The sequence below is a fragment of the Pongo abelii genome, chromosome 14, assembly GCF_028885655.2.
Source record: "Pongo abelii isolate AG06213 chromosome 14, NHGRI_mPonAbe1-v2.0_pri, whole genome shotgun sequence".
Classification (NCBI taxonomy): Eukaryota; Metazoa; Chordata; class Mammalia; order Primates; family Hominidae; genus Pongo; species Pongo abelii.
The window spans coordinates 50,197,137-50,218,958 of NC_071999.2; the positions used below are offsets into that span (position 1 = coordinate 50,197,137).

At 38.9% G+C, this 21,822-nt stretch overlaps 1 protein-coding gene and 1 long non-coding RNA gene across 2 annotated transcripts in view; one reads left to right on the top strand and one right to left on the bottom strand.

Annotated features, from left to right (window-relative positions):
- Positions 1–21,822, top strand: part of GTF2F2 (general transcription factor IIF subunit 2) — a 167,943-nt gene that overhangs the window by 94,445 nt on the left and 51,676 nt on the right. The window lies entirely within an intron of this gene.
- Positions 14,639–18,550, bottom strand: LOC134759888 (uncharacterized). Its single transcript, XR_010136763.1, has 3 exons — positions 18,410–18,550; positions 18,018–18,196; positions 14,639–14,811 (listed from the first exon to the last, which is right to left on the bottom strand). It is a non-coding gene; the product is annotated as an uncharacterized LOC134759888 (long non-coding RNA).

Consider the following 21,822-nt stretch of genomic DNA (forward strand, 5'->3'; position numbering starts at 1 on the left):
CGTGTCCGTTATAATTTAATCCCATTTGGCAGTTTACATAAAAGACTTGAAGCAGAAAATACATAAAATTGTAAGAATGGTACCAAGGTATAAATTATCAAAATAGCAAACTAATTTAAGTCATGAATTATTTTATTTACAATTACCCAACATTATCACTAAGGTGAGGTTCAAAAATTTTTTTGTTTTTTTTTTAAACTGTGAACAACATGGGTTTGAAATTATTTTTAAATATTTACTTATTTATTTATTTATTTTTAGAGACAGGATCTCACTATGTTGCCCAGGCTGATCTCAAACTCCTAGGCTCAAGTGATCCTCCTACCTCAGCCTCCCAAAGTGCTGGGATTATAGGCATGAGCCACCATACCCGGCCAAACTAAAAAAAAAAAATTTTTTTTTTTTTTTTGAGAGACAGAGTTTTGCTCTCGTTGCCCAGGCTAGAGTGCAATGGTGCAATCTCAGCTCACCACAGCCTCCGCCTCCTGGGTTCAAGCGATGCTCCTGCCTCAGCCTCCCAAGTAGCTGGTATTCCAGGCATGTGCCAACATGCCCGGCTAATTTTGTATTTTTAGGAGAGATGGGTTTCTCCGTGTTGGTCAGGCTGGTCTCGAACTCCTGACCTCAGGTGATCCGCCCACCTCGGCCTCCCAAAGTGCTGGGATTACAGGCGTAAGCCACCGTGCCAGCCCAGGCTCAAAATTTTAAAGAATCGTAAGATACTATTCTTATTCCAGATAGTTTAGTCTTTGAACCTGAAGAAACACACACACACATACCACACACCCCCACATGTGCGCACACACACACACAGTTAGCCTGCTACCTAAAGGATCTGTTTACAGACAATGTCATGGAGGAAAGGAATAGCAATGTGGTAGTGCTATTGAATGTAATATGGAAAGGCAGTTTTCAGATGTAGGTAACATTAAAGTAGAAGTGTTTGAGAACAGAATTGGTAAGCCTGAGATAGTCTATACCTAGATTTTTCATAAACATGCTCACAATTTTTCAGGGCCTCCTTCTGACTGCATAGTTTTTAGTCATATTCAAGTTTTTTGATTATCTGGCTCTTGTCTTACTTGTCTTCGTTTTCAGCTATTCTCTTTTACATAGGCATTATATAGTTATAGCACACTACAAGTTCTTATCCCACATATGCTTGGCACTTTCCCATCTTATGCCTTTGCTGCTTAAATGCTGCATCTTCTACCTAGGATTGATTGATTGATTGATTGATTGATTGATTGATTGATTTCTTTCTGTCTTTCTCTCTTTCTTTCTCTTTCTCTCTCTCTCTTTCCCTCTTTCTCTCTTTTTCTTTCTTTCTCTCTCTCTCTCTTTCTCTCTTTTTTTTGAGACAAGTCTTGCTTGCTCTGTTTCCCAGGCTTAAGTGCAGTGGAGCGATCTCCACTCACTCCAGCCTCTGCCTCCCAGGTTCAAACGATTCTTCTGCCTCAGCCTCCCAAGTAGCTGGGACTACAGGCATCCTCCAGCACGGCTGGCTAATTTTTGTAGTTTCTTTTTTTTGTTGTTGAGACGGGCTCACTCTGTTGCCTAGGCTGGAGTGCAGTGGTGCGATCTTGGCTCACTACAACCTCCGCCTCCCACCTCCAAGTGATTCTCCCACCTCAGCCTCCCGAGTAGCTGGAAGTAGAGGCATGTGCCACCATGCCTGGCTAATTTTTGTGTTTTTAGTAGAGACAGGGTTTCACCTTTTTGACCAGGCTGGTCTCTAACTCCTGGCCTCAAGTTATCCATCCGCCTCAGCCTCCCAATGTGCTGGGGTTACAGGTGTGAGCCACCACACCCGGCTAATTTTATTTATTTATTTATTTATTTATTTATATTATTATTATTATTATTATTATTATTATTATTATTATTATTATTATTATTTTGAGACAGAGTCTCACTCCGTCGCCCAGGCTGGAGTGCAGTGGCGCCATCTGGGCTCACTGCAAGCTCTGCCTCCTGGGTTCACACCATTCTTCTGCCTCAGCCTCCCGGAGTAGCTGGGACTACAGGCACCTGCCATCACGCCCGGCTAATTTTTTTGTATTTTTAGTAGAGATGGGGTTTCACTGTGTTAGCCGAGATGGTCTCAATCACCTGACCTTGTGATCCACCCGCCTCAGCCCCTCAAAGTGCTGGGATTACAGGTATGAGCCACGAGGCCCCAGCTTCTACCTAGGATTTCTTATCTACCTCCTACCGTGATCTTTCTGAGCCTTTAAAACCAACCCAGCATCACTTACTCAGCAAAACCTCCTTATAGTTTCTACTCCCCACCCCATTTAGGATCTTCTATTCCTCTTTTCTGCATTCCCACATATTTAAATGTTTATTCTTCTTCAGTGTTTTGGGAATTCATAGTTGTATCCTCTACAACATTATGAACTTCATGAGAGCAGAGACTATGAGTTTTATTTTTCTTTCTTCTTTCCCTCTTATTCTCCCTGTCTCCTTTCCTTCCTTTCTTTTTTTTTTTTGTATAAATATCCAAAAGTATTTATTGGATTGAAATAGAAATGGCAAAGGTAGGTACAGAAATATGGGAATCATCAGCATTCAGCTTCTTTATTAATAATTTTTTTATTTGGACTTACTTGAAACCTGGACTTTATTTTTCAGTTTTGTGTATATGCATATTTCTGTGCACACGTGAGCACATGTCCCTTGCTTTGAGAAGGAGAAAGTGATTTCAAAATAAATATAAAAACATTTCATCAACAATAAATCTGTTTTTCAAAATATAAAGAAATGAATCTTCTGTTTATAGAGGACTAGAAGAGAAAGCCTTTTCATCAAAAAAGACCTATTCTTAAGTCAATGAGTCGCTTTTCTTTAATCAGTGAGTTTTTACTGTATTATATTTTAGTAACTAGCAGCTGAACTACATTCTTGGAAACATAAATGACTATCATAAAGTGTATTTAACATTTATAAATAATGATATTTAAGAATGATTAGTCTTATTTTAGCGGGAATTTAATTTTAGTAATTCTTACAGCTCTCTGCTGTTAAATTTTGGCTGATAAATTAGCCAGATGTTATGAGAATTATAACCATATTCATCAAATGTAAGTTAGTAAGATTCTGTCATTCATTTAGATAAAGGTGGAAATTAAATACATACTTACATACTAGTAAATACATACACTAACCCCAAGAAATGACCTTCAATCGATGAAATTCAGGCCAAGAAGGAAATGATTTCTTTCATCAGATCCCCTCATATAATAAAAAATCCTGCAAGACTCCAGTTAGCCACCAAGAAAATCTAAAACTAACTAAATAAAAACCTAATGATTTTGTTTGCTAGTCTTAAAATTGTAACAGCCTAACTTTTCATATTGAGAAGAAAAAAGTGTTCTACTACTTCTCTTACTTTTTCTTTATCTGACATTAGTTTGGATTAATCTGAATATTAGGAGAAAAATTATTTTGAATTGGTAAATATAAATATACTTAATATCACATCATGTCTTATGTATTAAACTGATTTAATTTGGATTGTTTTAAGTGTAACTTTTATTTCAGCCTCTTGAGCTTTTCCCTAGTCTTTGAATGGTGGCTTATGTGCCCACTCTATAACTCATATTGTACTTTGTTAAGTATAAAGGAACATAAATATAAGGCAATCATCCTAACATATTTTCATATAGGAAAATCATAGAAATATGAAATCATATGGCTTTTTGACTTCTGTATGTTTATGTCACTAACTCATCTGAAAATACTTGTCTTAAAAGTTTCTATTTTTATTCCAGTGTTTGTGGATTTTTTTCAAAAACCTAAGAAAACCCTTCTCCTGCAGGAACACAGGTTCCCATATGATTATAAAACATTCAAATACTAGCTCAACTATTGAATGGGTTACAGGTTGAATATCCTAAGTCCAAAAATCTGAAATCATTTCAAAATCCAAACTACTTGAGCACTGACATGATGTTCAGAGTAAATGCTTTGAGAAGTGCTCATTTCAGATTTCAGATGTTAAGTATGCTAAGTTTAATGCAAATATCCCCAAATCAGAAACATTGCTGTTCCAAGAAGTATAAGCTGAATTATAAATAGGATGATCATATAATTTATCATTGAAAACAGGATACTTTTGAGAATGAAAGCAGGCACTAACCAGGGAGGATACTACACTGAGACAACAGTTCCAGATGAACTGAGACATATGGTCATCCCCTATATAAGTAGCTCAGGTAAATGAAAATACTAATCTAAAACAAGAAATAAAAGATAAGAGTCAAATAGTGAAAGTGCTGCCAGTTAGAAAATTCATACTAGAAATTCTAGATTAAAGCAAACCACTCTGGATGAATTTTTTTTTAAATTTTTTTGTTTTTTTGTTTGTCTTTTTTTTTTTTTTAAGATGGAGTTTTGCTCTTGTCGCCCAGGCTGGAGTGCAATGGCACGATCTTGGCTCACTGCAACCTCCACCTCCCGGGTTCAAGCAGTTCTCCTGCTTCAGCCTCCTGAGTAGCTGGGATTACAGGCGACTGCCACTATGCCTAGCTAATGTTTGTATTTTTAGAGAGAGGGTTTTGCCATGTTGGCCAGGCTGGTCTCAAACTCCTGACCTCAGGTGATCCACCCAACTCAGCCTCCCAAAGTGTTGGGATTACAAGCGTGAGACATCACACGCAGCTGTTTTGTTTTCTTTTTTTAAAAAAAATAAAACACCCAGCTGTTTTCTTTTCTTTTTTTAAAATAAAAAAATTTAAAGTTCAGGGAACAAGAAGTCCTTCTGAAGAACTAAACCAATTAAAGAAGGCAACTGTCTCTGCCATAAGTCCATCCTTGTTCTCACATTCTTTCCCCTTGAAATGCTTTTTCTTTCTTTTTTTTCCTTTCTTTTTTTTTTTTTTTAATTGAGACAGGGTCTTACTTTGTCACCCAGGCAGGAGCGCATGATAAAATCACAGCTCACTGCAGCGTTGATCTCCCGGGTTCAAGTGATCCTTCCACCTCAGCCTCCGAAGTAGCTGAGGCTGCAGGCACTCACCACCACGCCCAGCTAATTCTTGTATTTTTTGTAGAGCCGGAGTTTCACTATATTGCCCAAGCTGGTCTGGAATTCCTGAGCTCAAGGGATCCGCCCACCCATGGCCTCCCAAAGTGCTGGGATTACAGGTGTGAGGCACCATGCTTGGTCGAAATGCTCCTTTTTAATTACCTATTTTAAAGTGAAGGATTTTGTCAAAGAAGCTAGATGCCTCCATTAAAATGCACTAATTTATAATGTAAAACATTTTATAAATGGTTGTAATAAAAGTATAAAAATACTTTTGGGATACAACTATAACAGAAAACTAGGCAAGGTGTTTTACCCAGAATTTTTTAAAAGACTAAAACTGAGCCGGGCGTGATGGCTCATGCTAGTAATCCCAGGACTTTGGGAGGCTGAGGTGGCGGGTGGATCACCTAAGGTCAGGAGTTTGTGACCAGCCTGGCCAACATGGTGAAACCCGTCCCTAGTAAAAATACAGTAAAATTAGCCAGATGTAGTGGCGGGTGCCTGTAATCCCAACTACTCGGGAGGCTGAGGCACGAGAATCACTAGAACCCAGGAGGCAAAGGTTGCAGTGAGCCATCGCACCACTGCACGCCAACTTGGGTGACAGGGCGGGACTTTGTCTCAAAAGAAAAAGACTAAAACTGTTGGTTTCAAGAAAGACTCCTTAGGGAAACTCAGTGGTAGAGATCACCCTCTTTCCTCTGAAGAGCCATAGCAGCTGTCTCTTTCACAGCCTTGAGCTGTAGACTGCCCCTGAAGATTTACTATTGTGATGAAACAAGGACTTCCAAATGGTTGTAAAAGCTCTTGGGAATATGTATAAAGAATGAGGCCTGGTGCAGTGGCTCACACTTGTAATCCCGGCACTTTGGGAGGCTGAGGCTTGAGCCCAGGAGTTTGAGACCAGCCTGGGCAACATGGAGAAACCCCATCCCTACAACAACAACAACAAAAATTAGCCAAGCATGATGGTGCACGCTGAGGTGGGAGGATGGCTTGAGCCTGGAGGTCAAGGCTGCAGTGAGCTGAGGTTGCACCACTGCCCTCCCGCCTGGGCAACAGAGCGAGACCCTGTCTCGAGAGGAAAAAAAAGAAAGCACTGGAATAATTTTAAAAACTCAAAGGTTATACGTATATATGTATATTTCCTTCTTGTGATCTCTGATATTTTCACTTTAAGATAGGGGGAGCGGAGGAGTTTTTTCAGTAGCTAAGTGTTGTCTCACCCTGAACATCTCTTGTTTTCTTTGGAATTCCCCATCTCTTCTGCCTGCTCTCTTGTGTTCTGTGGTTAGTGACTCTCCTGACATACCCAAATGTATGATTTTTAATATGTGGGGCTGTAAATCTTTTTAAATCAAAGTCTTGTGTTTGTTTTTTTTGTTTTTTTGTTTTTGAGATAGAGTCTTGCTCTGTCACCCAGGCTGGAGTGCAGCCGTGTGATCTCAGCCCACCCCAACCTCTGTGCCCTGGGTTCAAGCAGTTCTCCTGCCTCAGCCTCCAGAGTAGCTGGGATTATAAGCACACGCCACCACACCTGGCTAATTTTTTGCATTTTTAGTGGAGACAGGATTGCTCCAAGTTGGCCAGGCTGCTCTCGAACTCCTGACCTCAAGTGATCCACCCACTTCGGCCTCCCCAAGTGCTGGGATTACAGGCATGAACCACTGTGCCGGCCCAAAGTTTGTTTTTGTTTTTAAGGCTATAGAACAGGAAGTTCCTTGTGGGGGTCTGAGCTCATCTTATTCTGCTGCCATTTTAACTCAGGTGTGCACCATATCAAAGCCAGCCATTTTCACTCTTCCCCAAGTGCATCAAGTGCTTTCATGTCCCTAAATGTCTGCAGTGCTCTTGGTTGCTTTAAGATACAGCTCAAATGGGCTGGGCGAAGTGGCTCACACCTGTAATCCCAGCACTTTGGGAGGCCGAGGCAGGTGAATCATGAGGTCAGGAGTTCAAGACCAGCCTGGCCAAGAGAGTGAAACCCCGTCTCTACTAAAAATAGAAAAATTAGCTGGGCATGGTGGTGGCCACCTGTAATCCCAGCTACTCGGGAGACTGAGGCAGAGAATTGCTTGAATCTGGGAGGCAGAGGTTACAGTGAGCCGAGATGACGCCACCGCGCTCCAGCCTAGGTGACAGAGCGAGACTCCATCTCAAAAAAAAAAAAAAAGTAAAGATTCAGCTCAAATGGAAAATCTCCCTGACCGTTTCTCTCGTTTCTCTTCACACAGAATAAGTACCATGTCCACCAAACTCCTGCTACGCTTTTTAAAATAAACCATTAATCACATTTTGCTTTTTATTTTACTTTTATTACTTTTGTTTCTGTCTGTGCTAGATTGTGAGCCCCTTGAGGTCAGGGACTGTATCTTGTTCATCTTCATTCTAACAGCTTTATGTTCAGTTAACACTAGTAGAGCAACCAAAGATGAGCATTTTAAAGTTAAGGATTTATAGTTATACCTTGGTTAATGAATCTCCAGAATTGATATTCTTTTTTAGTTACCTTGTTTAAAATTCAAATTATAAGTCCTGAGAAGCAGTATTGGCATGTGGTGGTGTTTCTACAAAGCCTTACAGCTTTGCAGAATAAAAATACCTCAGCATACAGTTTCTCTTTGTTCACTCACAGTTGAAAATCAACAGGGTTAACCTTGGGCAAAACTATGAAGTATGGAAAGTTTGTCTTTATTATCCAGGCATCTCCTGTTTTCACTCCCCTTAGCAATGTCTGTCTTTAGGTGTCTACTTTTTATCTTGTTCTGATCTTTTCTAGCCTGTCAATTCTGGATATATTTTAAGAATGAATGGGCATAAGTCAAACTGGGTATTTGGTTTTAAACCTTTTATTACTAAGTGTGAAATAAAAGCCATTAGATTGCCTGTTCAAGTAATTTGAGTAGGCAGATTTTTTTCTCCTCATGGGAAAGAAAGAGAACTCACTGAAATTAAACCATTTATAGATTGGCCCCAAACACAAAATTAAGGAATCGTTTTAGTTTGCTGGAGGATTTGTCACCAGGACAACCATCTCTGCTTCGTGGGCCAAATGGGCAGATCTGACCTAGCTGCATTTGTTAGAGATCTGTTCTGAGGATTTAAAATGGGTGCTGAAGGTAACCCACAGAAGTGACCAAATTCCCTTAGGCAGGAGCAGGATGGTCACTGACTAGTCCATATGGCATCGTTTGTACGTATTAGAAAAAGGTGCTCCGTCCTCAAGTGTTTTTATTTTTATCTGTCAGAAAATTGTGGTAATTTACAGATTTTGTTAAACAAGAAATTACTGCCATCTGTCAGAAAATTGACACGGTAATTGCCGTCTCTCATGTGAATGTGCCCGTTTAACACAACATCATTGTGCACTATAAAACAGGCTGATCTAGGAGGGGGCTGCACCCTCCAGTTTGCTGCAGGCCAATGTGTCCTGTTTTCTTACCAGTTTACTTAAAATTTAAGTAATTTCAAATAAACTTGCCTGTCCTTGCAGGCACTGGAATTTTCAATTCTTGGTCTTTGATTTTTCTGAAACATTTGGAAATGCAGGAAAGATACCACATGTTCTTTGTTCAAGAAAAAGGGTCTCATTTAGGGAATTGAATTGATGGGGTGCCAAATGGTCTGGGATTGTTAAATGCTGTTAATCAAGTCTTTAGCTTACTATTTGGAAGAACTAATTTAGACTTTGGGATGATCAGGATTTAAATATTCCTAGTAGTTTGTCACTGACAGTACAGGAACACCTGACTCCTAAGTGTGTTACATTCTATCTGTCTTGCTTGAGACTGTAATGCAGTTGCTATGGGGGATGTATTGTAAAGAAAACTTGAATTATTTAAGGAATCTTTGAGTTTATAAGTAGAGAAAGAGAAGATGTTGGGTTTTTGTTTTGTTTTTTTAAAAAAAAAGGCTGCTTAAAGGAAATGACTTTCAGCTAGAATGGTTCAGCCTGCATAGTGAGTCCCTCACTTTTATATGGCTTCATATTATATGAATTAGAAGTTCTTTTTAGTGACTATCCTTAAAAAAATCTCATTTCCTTTCTCACAAAAAAGAAAATTGAATCACAGAAAAGTTGTGATTTGCCCAAGGTCATGATTTGTAAATGGCAAAGCTGGAATTGGAACCCACATCTGATTGATTCCAAAGGAATCAGATGACAAGCTACCTCTTTCAGCTTTCAGTTTCAAAAGGTTGCCTGGCTTATTCGTAGGAAAAGAGAAGGTAGCAGCTGGTACTCTCTCTCTCCTCCCTCTTATTGAATGACCTTCAAAGCCCCACAACTTAAACCAACATTGTTAGTACCATGGTTCTGTTACATTATAAAATAAATACAAGATTCATATAAGATGTAAAATGGTCTCATTCTTTTAGTTTGGAATTTTTATCTAATTTCTGATTTTTTAATTTAAAAGTGAGCTTCGATAGCATGATTGAATTGAATTTCAAAGCTCCATATTTCTGCAGGAGAGGTAGGACATTAAATGATTTTACGAGTCTGTGAAGTTTACTTTTCTGAAGTTTATGTGAAATCTCTAATGCTGTGTGTGGGTAGTTTTAATGAACTAGTAGTTGTGCTGTTTTGAAGATCTGCTAATCTATAATGTACCCCAGATATTTCTGTTGTCATATATTGTACACTTTTGTTTTTATGACTTGAAAGCCTCAAAATGTCTAAAACCTTTTTCTTTTAATGTGTTATATATTTGAGGAAATCCCAAAGGAAGGAATTAATAATGTTCAGGCAGAAACTTTTCAAACTGAAAAATAGTACATGTCAGAAAAATGGGAAAGGATGACATATATGGGCGTAGTAGTGAGGTTACATAAAACAAAATATGCCAATGAACGGTATTCCCAGTAGAACGCGGCTCCATTAGGGCAAAGACCTTTTTTGTCTGATTCATTTATGGGTGTGTGTCTCATGAATAGAAGAGTACCTGGCACCTAGTAGGTGCGTGATAAATACTTGTTAAATAAAGAAAGAAATGAAAAGCATGTGATTTGGTTTTATGCATTTGTGTCCTACAGGCTGCCCAGGGTTTGATCACAATGAGTCATTCTTTTTTAAGCTATTGCATGCCAAGTTGATTTATCTGCTTTTGTTACTTCCCTATATTTCATAGCTTCAGAATGCCATTTATTACTCATTTGTTTAACAGATGTTTACTGAGCATCTAGTGTATACTAAGAAGTGTAACATTAAAAAGCAACCAGATCTTATGTTTCTTGGAAAATTGATCATACTAATTTAATGTAACTAATAATTTAGGGTATTGTTTTATGCTGTGTGAGAAGTTGGCACAGGCAGTAAATACTAGATTTCAGGAGTCAAACTTCATCATATAAGTATTTTCCATACTTATACTACCATATAAGTATCAGTAGACTTTGACTAGATAAAGACTGGAGGGAGGGCTCCCAGGCAGGACTGGCACAGCCTAACCAGGGAAGGGATAAAACAATAGCAGTGTTCTGGGAAACTTAGTAGAGGTCATCCTGGTAAAGCAGAGATGGACAGAAAAAGGAATACATAGAATTGTCTGGTCAGTTGGGCTTATGGTAGTGTATTTTGTGTCAGACTGAACGGGCTAGACTTGATCTAGTAAGAGTCACTGATTGAGTGTATTTTACTCCGAGGGGGGTTCCTAGGTCTCCTTCAGGGCTCTGTCCTTGGTACAATTATCCTCCTTTGGTTACTGACCTTAGTCATCTTTGTAGGCTCCTACTTATCGTCTGAACTTTGTGCCTCCGACGTTATCTTGATAAGTGATCCCATCCGCTTAAAATGTATGTGTGTGTGTTTGTGTCTGTGTGTATATAGAGAGAGAGAAACTCCAGAATTTGTATCTCTGGCCTAGACCCCTCTAGACCTCTCTCCTGAGCTTTATACTCATGTACACCATTCAGAGCTCTACTTGGATGTCTCCTTCGTGTTTTAACTTCACATGCGTAAAATTGAATTCTTGGTTGTTAGCCCACCTCTAGTGCAGTGTCCTCCCTGCCCCCAGTCTTACCCATTTTTTACGCAGTTTCTCAGGTAAAAAACCTGGGAGTTATCCATGATTCTTCTTTTCTTGACAAGACACATCTAGTCAATGACCAAGTCCTGTTAGTTGTACCAACACAATACACCCTAAATCCTACTACACTAATCTAAGCTGCCATTTTTGCTCCAGAATATAAGTTCAGGACTGACTATATAATCTGCAGGACCTAATGCAAAATGAAAATATGGGGCCTTTTGTTCATACATTATTAAAAATTTCAAAAAGACCACTGAAGGACTTATCCATGTAACCAAAAACCATCTGTATCCCCCAAAACTATTGAAATTTTAATAAAAATCAAATCAGTGACAGTGGAGCATTAAATCAAGCTCAGGGCCCTTCCAAGTGGGGGTCCAGTATGACTGCATAGGCTCCCTCTCCATGAAGCTGGCCTTGCCTCCACTACTGCAGTAACCTCCTAAATAGTAGCTCCTTCCTTCCCCCATGGACCATCCCTCATAGGTCAGACTCATTAGTGTAGATCTAGTCATACCACTTCCCTGCTTATTGCAGTTAAAATAAAATGTACAAATCCTGCATCATCTGGCCTTCAGAACTTTGATCTGATCCTGAAGCTTTTTCAACCTCTTCTTCCACTACACATCTCATTCATTAGACAGCAGCCATAGTTGCCACCTTTTGTCTGTCAAAAAGAACAAGAATAGTCCCATCTCAGGGCCCTTGTTTCTGCCTAAACACATATCTTTCATCAGATCTTCAACTGGTAGCCCCCTTCCAACCATGCAGTTCTCTCAGTTTATATGGAACCTCCTCAGATGGGCCTTTCTCGACCACTGCTAGGTGAAATAGTATAGACTTCTCCCCACCGCCGCCACCACCGCCACCACCGCCACCACCACCACCTAATTATGTGCTGTGACATTACTCAGGTTTATTGTATTCTTAACACTTACCATTGTGTGACTACCTTAATTAATTAATTATGACATATTGACTGTATCTCCACCACCTAGCATGGTGCCTCATACATAATAGTGCTCAGTAAGTATTCGTTGCACGAATCAATGTTTATCATAACCTTTTTAGCCCCTTTCATTTTAGGAGATTTATCTGAAGTTAACAGAGTGTTTTTCTGTTAACAAAAGGAATACATACAATACAAACAAAATCCTTTGGGATTTTGTTAAATTTATTTGGGAATTTAACAAGGGCCCTTCCCTTGTTAAGTTTTTTATTTGTTGAGTCCTTATAAAATTGAATTGACTTTTATTTAATATATTCCAAGTTAATTTTAGAATCTCAATGAAAGAAGCCCCCTTCTCTTTAAAATGGCATGTCTTTGGTATAACATATCATGATACATAACTGTACTTTAGCTTGGATAAGGAATTAAAGATGTCATTTCCTGTTAGAACTAAGGTTAATACTATAGGATGAGCACATTTTTTTTTCCCTCAGAATCAATATTGTAATACCAAGGGTTTTACAGCCCAAGCTTCAGAAATGCATGTAAACCCATTCAGTAAACCTTGAACATCTATTATATAACAGACACTCAGGAATGAAAAGATGAATAAGACATTTTTCCTGCCCTTGAGTTGTTCACTGTAGATAATTTGTTCTTTGACATGCAACATCCTGTGTAGTTTCAAAAAGATAAGTACTAAACCTGCTTCATGACCTATGGCTAGATCCTTTAGCTTTTAATACTTGATTTTGGCTGGGCATGGTGGCTCATGCCTATAATTCCAGCCCTTTGGGAGACCAAAGCAAGAGGATTGCTTGAGCCCAGGAGTTCAAGACCATTCTGGGCTGACATGGGGGATTATTTCTAGAAAAGTCATAGTGCAGTATTCTATCAGTTATTTTCATCTTGAATAATTTTATAGAGACTTCATCTCTATAAAAACCTTAAAAAAGCAGCTGAGGGTGGTGTACACCTATGGTCCCAGCTATGCCTGTAGTCTCAGCTACTCCTGAGGCTGAAGTGGGCCGATCACTTGAGTCCAGGAGGTGCAGGAGTTTGCAGTGAGCTGAGATGGTGCCACTGCCCTCCAGGCTAGGCAATAGAGGGAGACCTTGTCTCAATTAAAAAAAAAAAAAAAGTTGATTTTTGTAATCCAAAATGATGCAGTTGTATAGGAGAAACAAAACACGTGCGCATGCATGCACCCCTTATGAGGCTAATATGAACAAGAAATACATAAAATTAATTTATAAATCTGTTGTTTACCAATCCTGTCGGGTACGCACACCAATTTTGGAGGGAGTGGGTGTGGTGACGGCCAAATGCGATTGTTCACAGAATTTTCAATTCTTATTACATAATTATATTGAATGCCATATGGTGTTTTATTGTAGTTCATTAAATTACTAGCAGTTTATACTTCTATTTGTGTTATCATTAACGCATTTCAGTAGCACATTTTTAAAATATAAAACTTTAGATATTCCTTTTTCATAAAAAATTATTCAAGATGAAAATAACTGATAGAATACTGCAGTATGACTTTTCTAGAAGTAATCCCCCATGTCAGCTCTAAATGGTGAATAAATGACAGTACTGTGCTATACAGTCCTTCAAATACATAAAATAAGAACTGTTGCTAAGCATGTTAACAAAGAAATAACTAAAAATCTTAAAGGACGTCTTGTCTTGAAAATTATCTCTGTTGGTTTGGTACATTAATACCATTTTCCCTTCTTGAAACTCTAGAGGAGTAAGTTATTTCTAGTAGTTGAGTTTTCAAAATAGTTATTAAACTCCTTTAAAAGTTTGTAACTTAAAAATTTTAATTCACTTTAATGAATGAATACCTTTCTAAGCTATATTATATATTAAACTATATCCATACTTCATAAAGAGTTTGTTGAGAACATAATCTAGCTTTCTCTGTAACTTAGTTTTTCATATGAATACCCATTTTTTGATTATGTGGCCGATGCCTTCATACACCATCAAGAAGAGTAGGATTATTTGCCCCTTTACAAGATGGCCCCAGAGTATTCTGCTTTGCAAGTCCTTTGAGAGTTATATGTAGTTCTTCAGTCCCCTCTTATCAGCTATCATTTTGTCATGTTGATTGTGTTACTGTCTGTTGCAGCCTCTCTCTTCCTTCTGATTTAGTGTTTTTAATTTCCTGTGAGCAAAGAATCCAGTTTAAAAATTCCACTAGAATGAATAGTGTGTGTAAAAGAAGACTGAATAGACTCTGAGTGAAGGTCTGATGGGCTTGCCTGTGAGTCAAGTGTTCAGAGCTGTCATGTTTGGCCCTGTGACATCTGTTTTGGTTGCTGAGATGCCCTTTTTTCCCTTCTTCTTTTCTGATTCTAGTTAGGGCAGATGTCATTGCGTTTAATAAATCACAAAATAGAAAATATGTAGAATATCTCATTTTAGTTGGAGGAGCACTCCCTTTGGGTCACTTGGTCTTTGTTGTTAATGTGATACACTTGTACCATCTATCTGAAACTCAGATATATAATAAAGTATTGCTAATTAAATTTCCTGACATCTTTCCAAGTGTTTTGCTGTGAAAGTGAATCATGCAAGTAAATGAACTCTATTAAGCTGTTGATTGCCAGAGCTTGTTTTTCTGATTTTTATTCAAATCTCTATCATGGATGAAGCATGCAGTTTCAAAATCAGTTCAGTGTTGACAACATATCAAGATATTCTGCAGTCAATCCCAATGTATGTTCATGAAGCCTCCAACATGTTTTGTGGGATACCATCTTTGTCAGGCATTGTGCTAGGCACTGTCCCTGCAGTGAATAAGAAAGACAGGATTTCTGTATTTATGGGGCTAACATAGTACCCAGTTGTTCTCAAACTTTCATGTTTGTGTGTATACAAATCAGCTGAGGCCTTCACTAAACTACAGATTCCATGGCCTGGCCCCCAGAGATTTTGACTCAACAGGTCTGAGTTGGGACTAGAAATACGCATTGCTAATAGGCAGCCTGACAATTCCGATGTAGGTGGTCGTTAGAACATATTTTGAGAAATATATTCTGTAGTCTGGCAGATAAAGAATTCTTAACAAGGAGGTACAACTTTCGGATAATATATGGACAAGAACAATATAATGTCATATTCGACCTGATTGCCATTTCATCTGTAATTTAAACTATCTCAAAACCCTGTTTTTGAAATCAATCACTTATTGTTTTTCCTTTTGACCCTCATGTTGAGATAAAATGAATAAATGCTTTGGTTGACTTTAAATATCATTTCTTATTTCTTAAACACTCTACCAATAATTAATCTTTCCTATAAGAATAATGTTGGCCTGTTGGCTGGGCATCATGGTAGCACACGCCTGTAGTCCCAGCTACTCAGAGGCTGAGGCAGGAGAATCGCTTGACATGGAGATTGCAATGAGCCCAGGTAGCGCCATTGCACTCCAGCCTGTGCAATAGGAGTGAAACTCTGTCTCAAAAAAAAAAAAAAAAAGAATAACATTGGCCTATGACAAGCTGTCTCCCAAAGACAACCGTGATTAGAGAGCCAGAGCAAAGGCAAAATGTTTCCACCCAAGTACTTCTTTAAAAATGAAATGTCATAGACCGTATCTTCAAATGCATTTAAGAAGTTTCCCAGCTATATCTTGATATTTTGCTACAATGGATTATTGTCATATAACCCTTAATATTGGGATAGTGGTGCCTGTTTTACTTATTTGTTTCAATAAATTTTATTTCCTCATTGTTTGTTACAGGAAGTTCAATTTGAATTTCTTCATCAGCTTTATAATCAATCTTATTGTAATTAACTCAACAAGTATGAAAGAATTGGCAGATTCTGTTGGAATTAGGAAAAATGCATCTGTTTTCTTCCTTTTATGGGCTGTGATAGTAAAATAAATGGTGATTATATCAGGAAAAAAAAAAAGCAGTGTCATAGAAAATATCTTGAAGTATGCACCAGAAATTGGGTCAGTGGTTGCCCCCAAAGAGAAGGTCTGGGTGGGTAGGGGAGACTTATTTATAATCCTGTATCCTTTTGTATGATACGAATTCAGTACCATGTGACTGTATTACCTAACCAAAAGGAAATTTGAGGCTATGTATCATGTTGTAACTATAGCTCTAAACTTATGCTATTGGTTGTAATTTGTGTAGCTATCTCTTAACTTAACTTTCTTTTTGGTAACTTTCCCCATCACCATATCTTAGAGAGTGGGCCTTTTCCTCTTGTAAGCACTTTGAGTAATCCTTTCCTTCAGAGGTTTGAGATGGCACTTTAAAAGTATCATTCTTATACATCATAGGGTCTGTTTCTAAGCAGTTTTTTCCTTTCTATCATTCCAATCTTATATCAGAGACATACTATTTTGATTATTGTAGCTTAATATATTTTAATGCCTTAGAATATTATATTCCCCATTATTGTTCTTCTATTTAAATGTTTTTCTTAATTCTTCTTACCTGTTTGGTCTTCCTTGTCCAAATTTTAGAACACTTTTTTTTCCCAGGTTCAAAAATCTCCAGTAAAAATTTTTTGCTCTAAATCTATAAAATTAGTTGGGAAGAATTCACTTCTTAGAATATTTAATCTTCCCATTCAAAAACACAGCTGTCTATTCACGCCTTCTTTTATATCTTTCAGTTACAGTATATAGTTTTCTTCTAAGAGGGTTGAACCTTTTTCTGGTAAGGGTTGTGTATTTATAGTTTTGTTGCTGTTGTAAATGTGTTTCTTTAAAAAATATAAGCCTGGGCAACATGGTAAGACCCTGTCTCTACAAAAAATTTAAAAATAAGCTCGTCATGGTGGTGCACACCTATAGTCCCAGCTACTGGGAAGAAACAGGAGGCCGAGGTGGGAGATCTCTTGAACCTGGAAGGTCAAAGCTGCAGTGAGCTGTGATCATGCCACTACACTCCAGCCTGGGCAACAGAGTAAGACCTTGTCTCAAAAATAAAAAATATTATATAGCTGGATTATAGGAAAATTATTTTCGTATATTTGTATTATTTCATTTTTCAATTTCTTCTTTTTCTTTAAGGTATATAATTATATTGCCTGCAAAAGTATGTTGACATTTTAAAGGTATTTATTAGCATATGAAATTTAGAAGAGCATATTGAGTTTTATATAAATATATATTTTCATATTCAATTAAAAATGTAAGATAAAAATTTCCAGGTTATTGATCAGAGATAGATAGTAACTTATATATTCTGCTTCAGTTTATCCACAGGGAGAGCAAAATTCAGCATTGAAGAACCTAAGTTATAAGGCTGGACAATTTTTCTAAGAATAGCAAATGATTTCACAGACATATACGTATGTGAAAACATCAAATTGTATACTTTTATCTAAAGCTTATATGTCACTTATACCTCAAAACTTTTTTAAAAAACAAATATCGCAAAACTTTTGCTTGAGTTAGGCTTTCTCTCTGATAGTCTTGCCTTTATTTGCTTTCATTGAAGAATTCTTTAAAAGTTTTTACTAATGTATTTTAAACGGAATATAGATCAGTAGTTAATGTAGTCCCTGATAGGTGACAGACATTCTGAATGTATTAAATGGAATGTAATTAAATGACATATTGGGTAATTTTTCCTTCTTTAACACCATGCTCTTGCTCACTTTTTTGGAGGCTGTGGGAATCCTGAGTCCTCTGCAGTAGAGAGATGAGTAAAGTGCATGGGGAAATGGCACAAATGCCCAGGGAATAAGGGAAAAATTTTCTGGGGAGGTGATGGCCCAAGGGATGAGTTTGCCATACAAAGAAGGGGGACTGAAGGCTAGAAAACAAGGTGACAAATCCTAGGAATTACCAATGAAGAATCCTTTGACGTTCCAGAAGCTCTTTCATTTGGTTGCTAGTCTGTCTTGCCCCCGCCCCCAGTAGGTTGTAGCTTTTTCCTTTTCATTTCTTGAGCAGTACCTGACACTGGGCCAGACTTACATTAGGCCTCCGGAAACCTCTTGAGATCAGTGGCATTTGTCCGCTTACCATGCTCACACACCGTTCTTCCCTTTAACCGACGGGCACTGAGCAGCTTCTTCTCATCCCTTGGGTATTGTTCTCCGTAAACACCAGTCTCTGCTTATCCTGCCTCATTCTCCTTATTGCTGCCAGAGTTAATCTTTTTTTTTTTTTTTTTTGTTGGAGACGGAGTTTCACTCTTGTTGCTAGAAAACAAGGTGACAAATTATAGGAATTACCAATGAAGAATCCTTTGACATTCCAGAAGCTCTTTCATTTAGATACTAGTCTGTCTTGCCCCCCCCTCCAGTAGGTTGTAGCTTTTTCCTTTTCATTTCTCGAGCAGTACCTGACACTGGGCCAGACTTAGATTAGGCCCCCCAGAAACCTCTTGAGACCAGTGGCATTTGTCCGCTTACCATGCTCACACACCGTTCTTCCCTTTAACCGACGGGCACTGAGCAGCTTCTTCTCATCCCTTGGGTATTGTTCTCCGTAAACACCAGTCTCTGCTTATCCTGCCTCATTCTCCTTATTGCTGCCAGAGTTAATCTTTTTTTTTTTTTTTTTTGTTGGAGACGGAGTTTCACTCTTGTTGCTAGAAAACAAGGTGACAAATTATAGGAATTACCAATGAAGAATCCTTTGACATTCCAGAAGCTCTTTCATTTAGATACTAGTCTGTCTTGCCCCCCCCTCCAGTAGGTTGTAGCTTTTTCCTTTTCATTTCTCGAGCAGTACCTGACACTGGGCCAGACTTAGATTAGGCCCCCCAGAAACCTCTTGAGACCAGTGGCATTTGTCCGCTTACCATGCTCACACACCGTTCTTCCCTTTAACCGACGGGCACTGAGCAGCTTCTCCTCATCCCTTGGGTATTGTTCTCCCTAAACACTAGTCTCTGCTTATCTCGCCTCATTCTCCTTATTGCTGCCAGAGTTAATCTTTTTTTTTTTTTTTTTTGAGATGGAGTTTCGCTCTTGTTGCCCAGGCTGGAGTGCAATGACATGATCTCATCTCACCGCAACCTCCGCCTCCCGGTTTCAAGCAATTCTCCTGCCTCATCCTCCCGAGTAGCTGGGATTACAGGCATGTGCTGCCATGCCCAGCTAATTTTGTATTTTAAGTAAAGACAGGGTTTCTCCATGTGGGTCAGGTTGGTCTTGAACTTCCAGCCTCAGATGATCTGCCCGTCATGGCCTCCTGAAGTGTTGGGATTACAGGCATGAGCCACCACACCCAACTAATCCTCATTTTTAAATGAACTCTGCCTCAGCCTCTCGAGTAGCTGGGATTACAGGTGCCTGCCACCACACCTGGCTAATTTTTGTAGTTTTTAGTAGAGACAGGGTTTCATCATGTTGGCCAGGCTGGTCTTGAACTCCTGACCTCAGGTGATCTGCCCACCTTGGCCTCCCGAAGTGCTGGGATTACAGTAGTGAGCCACCGCACCCGGCTCTTCCCTTCCCCTCCACTCCCCTCACTCACTTTCTCTCTCACTGTCTCTTCTTGAGCTTCTGTGGATTGCACACCCTTCCTGAAATTTACCACCCTTTTTTTGCCCCTTACTTCCCCCCACCTCCCACCACCGCCTTCTTTGTACAGCAAATTCCTAGCAAGGCCATCACCTCCGGAAAAGCCTCCCTATCCTCCTCCAGGCAGCTGCCCCCTCTTCCCGTGTGCTTCACTTGTCTCTCCATGGCAGCTCTTCCTACACACTGTGATTATACTTATCTCTTTAAGCTGTTGGGAGATGGTAGAGATGTGATATTGGTTTGAAATTAGAGGCTTTTTTTGGGGATAGAAGGAGGCTCATGAGAAGATAGTATAAATATGTATTAATATTTAATAGAAATTAGAGAGGTTGTGAAGAATCCAGTGTGAAGAAAAAAGGTGAGGTAGGAAAGATGGTGAAGGCCAGATGTTAGAGAGCTGTCGACAGAAAGGAAACCTGGCCAGAAGAAAAAATGTAGTGATGTAAGGATGCATTTTGTCATCTCTTACATTTTATTTGAGAAATATTCAGAACACTTAGAAGGACTAATAGATACAGGTCACACCCTCCTCTTTTCTCCTCTCCCCCACCCCCATACTTTCAGTTTAACAAGGAAAGTGGAATACATAAAAAAATAGAGTAAAAGTTTAATAATGGCAACCTATGTGTGGTTAGGGTGCTTAAGTATGGTAGGAGAGGCCTGGCACGGTGACTCACGCCTGTAATCCCAGCAGTTTGGGAGGCCAAGTTGGGCAGATCACTTGAGGTCAGGAGTTTGAGACCAGCCTGGCCAACATGGTGAAACCTTATCTCTACTAAAAATACAAAAATTAGCCAGACATGGTGGCACACACCTGTAATCCCAGCTACTCCGGAGGCTGAGGAAGGAGAATCGTTTAAACCCGTGAGGCGGAGGTTGCAGTGAGCCAAGATTGCACCACTGCACTCCAGCCAGGGCAACAGAGCAAGACTCCATCTCAAAAAAAAAAAAAATTAACAAAAAGGATGGTAGGAGAGGTAACTCCAGTACTAACTGGTACTGGAGTTAAGCAATGCTGATGAGAAAGCCATTCAGATACAAAGTACTGGAAAGGCAGAGAGTGTATTGGAAAATACTGGAAAGGGTGGTTGGAGGAGAATCTTTTGTGTGGTGGTGTGCACAAGTTACTGGGGTAAAGTGGACAGGATTACAAGGACTTTAATAGGAGAAATATGGGAGGATACATTGAGGTACTTGGTAAGCATGGCTTTTCCTCTCAGGGTTTACACATATAAAAGCAATGACAGAAATAACCATAGCATTGTCTTGTATTTACTACAAGTCAGAAAGTTGAGTATATTGCCAGTCTTTTTTTAAAATAGTCTGGTAGTTTTATGAAAAGTCTAACTAAAACTAGTACTGCTTATATATTGTCAATTTTTAGATAAAATTGTTTACAGTGATATGTTATACATAACTAGCTACATGTCATGTAATTATAACTTTACTTTGAACTAGGGTTTTTATTTATGTGCCGTTGTAACATCAAAAGGTCACAATACCACTACCATCTACTAAAATGTAAGAATATCTTTTGTTAATTCCTACACGGTGTCAGCTAGAAGTTCTTAGTGACAATGTAAATTCATAAGGATAAGACAGAAGTGTTTAGGTTTGGGTTTTTTTTAGTTTGCAGCTTTTGTGGGGGTTTTTTTTTTTGCAGCTTTTGTTTTTTATAAGATTGGAGTGGAAGTATGTAGAATGCTAGATAATTTAACTTCTTCAGGTTCAATTCTAGTATTAATTGTTTGTCATTGTATCACAGAAGTTCATATCCAGCTTTTATTTTTTAATTTTCGTTCTTATTCTTCTATTTATTTATTTATTTATTTATTATTTTGAGACGGAGTCTCGCTCTGTCACCCAGGCTGGAGTGCAGTGGCACAATCTTGGCTTACTGCAACCTCTGCCTCCCAGGTTCAAGAGATTCTTCTCCCTCAGCCTCCCAAGTAGCTGGGACTACAGGCGTGTGCCACCACGCCCAGCTAATTTTTGTATTTTTAGTAGAGATGGGGTTTCACCATATTGGCCAGGCTGGTCTTGAACTCCTGACCTCATGATCTGCCCACCTCGGCCTCCCAGAGTGCTGGGATTACAGGCATGAGCCACTGCGCCGGCCTATTTTCATTCTTGAATTTACAGTTAAATTATTCAAAGTTGAAATGTGTACAGAAATTGTCTCACTCCTATTCATCCTCTCAATGGAGAGAGAGACCATATGGCCTGAAACCATGTCCACAGAGCAATGAATCAATAGGGAGTCCTCCTTTCCTCTTTTGCAGTCCTAAATGATACTC